The following is a 7,190-nucleotide window of genomic DNA, read 5'->3' on the forward strand; positions in this document are numbered from 1 at the left end:
TTTCGGGATGAGCTCCGGAAGGGCATATCCAAACACGGCTCAAGATAATGTGTTAAAGGCTCCTTGAGATGAGCTTCGAGGATGGTCTTTCCAAACACGACTCAAGAGATAGAGGAACTGGTTCTCTGGAATGAGCTCCGGGGATGACCATTCCAAACACGGCTTATACGACGGTTACCACAAATGCACATATTTCATCCCAACTATAAGACAATTTTATGTTATGTTTAGTTAAGTTTACTTTTATTTCATTCACTGTATGATGTTTATGTTCAAATGTTGTATGTTCAAAGCATGATGATTTTTAAATTTGTAGTAGCTATGTAAGTTAGGATTCTTGTTGAGTCTTTAAACTCACTATACTTGATTGATGCAGTTAGATATGAGATGCTTAAAAGTTGCGGTGGAAAGATTGAAGAGTTCTATAGGCGAATGTATTGCATGACACAATCGTTTCGAAGCTCAAATGTTTTAAAGCAAGGAGTTTTTTTTATATGTTTATTACTCTTTTGTTATTAAATTATTCGTTGCACGACCGTAAAGGTCAGTGTTAAAGAAAAATTAGGTTTTAGTGTTTTCAATGACGGTTTCGTATCGATAAATTTCAATGATTTTAAGTTATGATCTTTTTAGTTGATTATTTCATCTGATAGTTTGTACTTTGCATTGGTTTTCATGAATGTTTTATAAATTATTTTTTCGCACTAAGTTTATTGTATTGAAACTCGTTTTTCTTTTACCTTTTTAAGATTTTAAGTTGTCTATTCAGGTTTGCTATTTTAGTAGTAGTTTTTGGCGTGTTCGTATGGAGACCGGTCACTGTTTGTAGTGTTGCATCTTTTCGTAAAACTTTTTATGCACGTTACAGTTACAAGATCACCCAACCAAAAAGAAAAATTCTCATTATCTCATGTGAAAGAACTTTGGGAGGTAGAAACAAAATGAACAATAGCATGAGTGACCTCATTAGCCGAACGACGCACGCGCATTAACGTCGCATTATAAAAGCGATTCAAAAGGAATCTAATATCATTTGCAATAGCACTATTGCTCATCCGATCTATCTTCGGACAAATGATTGCTTACACCACAAAGAGAAAATCGAAAGAAATAATTTGAATGGTTAATCCTCGATCCTGCACCTCCTTGATACCCTCCCGAATTGCCACCAATTTTGGATAAACAATAGAAGGAGGACTGACAATGGTCCTCCCAAAAGCAACAACAATCTTGCCAGCATGATCCCGAACGATCCCACCAATCGCAAACCGATTTAAATCAATATTAAACACAGCATCAACATCCAAGCGCATATCATTGTCAGTTTTTTATCAAAAATTTTCTAAATTTCAAAATTTTATTAAAAAATTTTATAAATATTTTCTAAAAATTCTCTTGAACGTCACTTAAATATCTCACTTAAATATCTCTGACGAGAGCTAATCCGAGAATAAATTGTGGGAAAGAATCAAATTTATAATCATTTGTCACAATTCGATCCTTTCTGGCGACGTCTTTTGCCATTTTATGCAATAAATTAAAAGACAGGGAGGAGTTGTAACGGCCACAAAACACGGCTGGCGGCGTTAGAGAAAAATCAATGAAAGGTCCCTGAACTGAACTGCAATGATTTTTCGTACCTTCTGTCACCTCTCTTCTTTCTTTTCATAAATTTAATTTAATTTAATTCACTTGTTTAATGCCACCAAATTCACCCCCTAAACAATATCCACATTAAATGTGTATATTTTTATTTAATTACTACTTTTTAAGCATGGTAAATTATACTTTCTTTACATACCATATATATGGAAGTTTTTTTTTTTGAAATTATATATATGGAATTTTTTATAATTGCAAGTATTAAAACAATTCTAATAAGAAAATTAGTATGTAAGTTAAGATATATACTCCCAAATTAGCGGGTTAGTCTATGCTATATCAGGAGTGTTTTTCCCCTATTTCATTATCATGAGATCACGTGGGATTCATATATTTTTATGGAAATTGACATATGTCTTGATGATCCAATGGTTGATATTTGACCACATCATGAGAGGAGAAGTACTCCAGGTGTAGCATAAAATAATCCCAAATTAGCATACCGACCCTTGACAAATCTACTTTGAGCCTGTTTGGATTTTGTAGAGATTTTTTAAAATATTTGCTTTTAAAAGGTATAATTTTTCGCTTTTAAAAAAGCTCCAATTTTGACTTAAAAAAGTGCTTATTTAAGTATTTTTTTGGTCAATCAAACACCTTATTAACTGAAAAATACTTTTTAAAAAAACATATTTTTTGTCATATTTTGAAACCAAACGAGGCCTTTTGTCTTAATTACTTGGGACAAATACCTATACGACAACATGAACAAATTCCGGAATATGGTAAGTGACAATTTGGAATTAAAAGTCGGACGCATCTGATTCAATTATGGCATGTAAATTAAATGAATACCTATTAATATATATAAGAATGACTATTTTTATTTATGATTATGCCTATTGTAGGTATAAAGAGTTCTAATAAGTCTGCTGTATTTATTATGATATGATATGATGTGTAAATCATCATGATTATTATTATTATAAATAAAAACGTAATAGCAAGTAGCTGGGCGATGTGATAAGGGATGCTCATTTAAATAATAATAATGGTCATAATGAATGAACACAAACAAATACAATGTAACGTAATGAGTAGTAGACTAGTAGCAGATTCAGTCATTAATGGTAGTCGCACGATATTTGACGTGAAATCTAAAATGCAAGGTTTCATAAATAATATTAAATACCAATTAGAAAAATACTGTTCACAATATAGTGAAAATTGTTTTTTTTAATCTTATTTGTTTGTCATTTTGTTCACGTTGATTTTTTATATGTTTTTATTTTAATTTTAGTACGTTATTTTTTTTTTTGATAATTTTAATTTTTTTTATGCGGCGTTGATGTGATATTAATATAATGTTGATTTAAAATTAATGTGTATATGGCCATGTAAGCATTTTCGAATAAAAAAATTAAAATTTTTAAAAATCGAAACATGCAAAACTAAACTGAAATATAGTACCCAGATGCTATATCCAAGGTTCAAATTTGATTTAGACATATGGGGTACATGAAAATAAACGGTCTCCACATGTTCAAATGAAAATTGAACACTTGGATGTAGTGTAAGACATCGTTCTGTTAACGGTTTTACTAATATATGTATAATTCATATCATCTCATTCCACGTTCTTTTCATCATATTATTTATCTATATATTAACTATTTATTTTACATCAATCAAATCATTAATTATTTATCTCACATCAATCAAATCATTGAATTCAAATTACTATATTACCCCTTATAAATAATATAATTTTTATTTTATTTATTGTTAAAAGGACAAAATAGTCATTTAACATTTTTATATAAAATTTAATCAATCAAATCAAATAAACCATAATCTATCAATCAAATCCAATACAATTTTAACTATCATTTATTATTTATTTTTATTACATTATACTACTTATCTATATATTACTTATATCATACCTCAAACCAAACGGTGCCCAAGGACACTACACTCATGCTAGCATCATCTACTCAACCAAAATATAGACTACAAAAATTACAGCGACAAACATAAAATATCAAAATTATAGTTTTTTATATAATATAAAAACTTGGTTATTTTATAATAATAATAATAATAATAATAATAATAATAATTATTATTATTATTATATAAATGATATTTTAAGCTGCGTTTTCGACTTTTCATGTTATTATTATATAAATGATATTTTAAGCTGCGTTTTCGACTTTTCATGTACTTTAAAACACTACAAATTACTGAATTTATTGAATGTTTCACTATATTCACATTAACATTTATAATTTTAATGAGAGATATAAAATTCAAATACAAGTTTGATTCCAACAAAAAATCACACCCAAAATATGAAATATGAAATTAGCGAGTTTGAGGTTTACTTTCCATGCGTGATATTAACTTTGCATTTGATAAGGTATGTTAGTGTCAAATACAATAAATAAGAATGATGCCAATATGTATATCAACATCTGAAGAAATTGAATTTTAGCTCAAATCTATTATTTAAAGCATATCTTTTTGAAAAGAACACGATTGTGCTTCACCTAGCTAAATCCTATTCGTATCACATATTCACGACCTTTTACGAACGGGGAAAAAAGATATTATATTATACTAGTTTATTGGTGCACGCGATGTGTGCTTATACATTATTTTTTTATTCATGTGATATAAAACTTATTGAGGAACTAATTTGCAATTATAAAAATTATCGAGAGACTAAAATGTGATTTAAAATATTGAAATTGAAAAAAAAAAAGAAAAGAAAAGAGAAAGAATAATTTTGATAAAATAAAAGATTGTCTAAGAAAAGATTTTTTATATATGGGAAAGATAAATAAAATATTTGAATTAAATACCGCGACTGTATAAATTCATATAATATAATATAATAAAAATAAATAAATAAAAAAATAAAACTGTGTGTGCGTTGTGCGGAAAATAAAGTTACACGTATATTATGTGTGTGTCGGCGTCTGATCAAAATGATTGCGTTTGCATTAAATTTTGTAACAGAGCCTCTGGAATTTGAAATTTGACTCCCTCCCCACCTCGAAATTAATTTACTATATAATATGTAATTTTCCAATTAAATGATTAAATAAAGGAAATATGTTATTTACTTATATATATTTAAATACTTTATAATTTATATTTACCATCACAATTTATAAGTATAAAAGACGTACTTTGATGTTATTTAATTGTTTGTTTATGTTAACTTGACAATATATAATACGTAGTACATAAATGGAAACCAATAATCAAAGTACTGTGATTGCGTGAAATTCAACAATTAAAAAAGTTATTAAATAAATAACGCTTTATTATTAAGCACGGGGTGTTAGATAAGCATTTTATGTGATTGGATAAGGTATATTTTAAATATGGCTCACAAAATTCCCATATTCATTAAAAATGCAAACCTATATTGATCTCATCAAATTAATTTGATTGCAATAAAATTTATTCAAATATTAATCCACTGTATAAAAAAAATACTTAAAAGTTAAATAAAATGAAAATTTAAAAAATAAACTTAAAATATATATAAAATGAAAATTTAAAAAATAAACTTAAAATATACTTTCTCGTCTTGAATCTCGTCTTTTCTTCTGTGGTGCAGCGATATACAGTGTACTATTCCTTTTGATTCAGATGTGTATGCATGGAGGTTGAGAGCGACATCGGAAAACCATATCATTTTACGAGTTCATAAAATAAATAAATATAATAATATTATGATAAAATTGATTAAACATGAAATAAATTTATTTTGTCTAATTAATAGTCTGCGTGTGAATCGCACATTCACGGTTTTTTTTAATAAAATAAATACGTTACAAATATAATATACTAATTATTTATTGAAATAATTAATAAATTTCGAATTCTTTTATCCATGAATGGTTTGCGAACATGTTCAAATATTTGAAGTCTTGATTCAAATTGTGTTTGAAAGGAACTAATTCCTTGGGATATTTGAGCCTTAGAATATTGTATATTATTTAATTTTTGATTTGGTAAATATTAAGTGTGCAATTCGAATATTATTTGAAATATATTTATAATGATTAAATATATCTTGATTTGGAAAATTTTAGATATATTTTTATATGATATTATCGATATATAATTTGATATTTTTTTATTTTTGTAGAACTCTATTTATGGAAATCAACTTTTCTTGGACTCTAATCTGTAAAAAAGGATTCCCACGCTTAAGTTTGATAGGGCTTCATACGTACGTTCACATAACATCCAAAGAAGAATTCTGGTCCTGAATTTGAAAGTTGCTGAAGCCGAATTTTTCAATCATCGCTATTGCATATCCCCGTGTTGCTGTTGGTGTTGAAGACATCTGAGACAACACTGTGCGAATAGTGTTGTTCAAATATCTTTATTGTCTTCTCAAATTTAGGATACATGAGTTGCATCTATTTGTTTTGTTTTACTATGATTTATTTAGTATGCAAGTTTGATTTATCAACTTATTGATAAATTTAGAATTTATTGATTTTTCGTAAAATCACCAGTATTACTTTGTAAAACTGATTTACTTATTTTCTAATGATATTTAGCGTTAATGCACTCACACGAGTATTATTCACTTGTGCATAATTATTTTCTTGAGTTATTTATTTACTCATTTATTTTCGTTGAACTGCGTTGTCTCTGATGCTGTAACCAAGTACAACACTGACTATTTTACATAGCAAACTACGCACATCGCGATTGTTTGTGATAAAGAGATTCTTTATTGAATGAATTCTTTGTACAGAGGATATACAATTATATAAGCACCAACTATCTAAAATAGGAAAGTGAATCAAAGGAAAATAAACCTAATTTCACATAATAAGGCAACTATGGCTAAGAATACTCCGAAAGAATCTATGTACATTAATAGTATACTAACACCCTCCCTCAAACTCAAGGTGGAAGAGTAGAAACCAACTTGAGTTTGCCAAGTAAAAATGTGAATCGTCCGGGGAGATGAGCTTTAGTAAGAATATCAGCTGTTTGATCAACGGAAGCAATAGAGGAAAGTTGTAAAGTTCCACGTTGAAGATGCTGACGAACAAAATGACAATCATTCTTAATATGTTTGGTGCGTTCATGAAATACATCATTATGAGCAATTTGAATGACACTGCGATTGTCACAATGTAAAATGGTAGCAGAGGAGTGTGTAACACCCATATCTTCAAGTAACCAACGAAGCCAAAGTAATTCAGAGGTAGCATCGGCCAGTGCACGATACTCAGATTCAGTACTAGAGCGAGAAGTGACTGTTTGTTTCTTACTCCGCCATGAAATGAGGGAGTCACCCAAGAAGAAGCAATAACCAATGGTGGAACGACGATCAGTAGGGTCACCAGCCCAGTCGGCATCGGTATATCCACTCAATATTAATGAGGAATGAGCAGAAAAGTGAAGGCCATGTAGAAGAGTACCTTTGACATATCGGAGAATGCAAAGGACTGCAGTGAAATGAGCAGTCTGAGGAGCAGCCATAAACTGACTAACAATGTGTACAACGTAGGCAATATCAGGACGAGTAACGGTGAGATAAACTA

Source organism: Henckelia pumila, chromosome 1 (assembly GCF_033568475.1).
Source record: "Henckelia pumila isolate YLH828 chromosome 1, ASM3356847v2, whole genome shotgun sequence".
NCBI lineage: Eukaryota > Viridiplantae > Streptophyta > Magnoliopsida > Lamiales > Gesneriaceae > Henckelia > Henckelia pumila.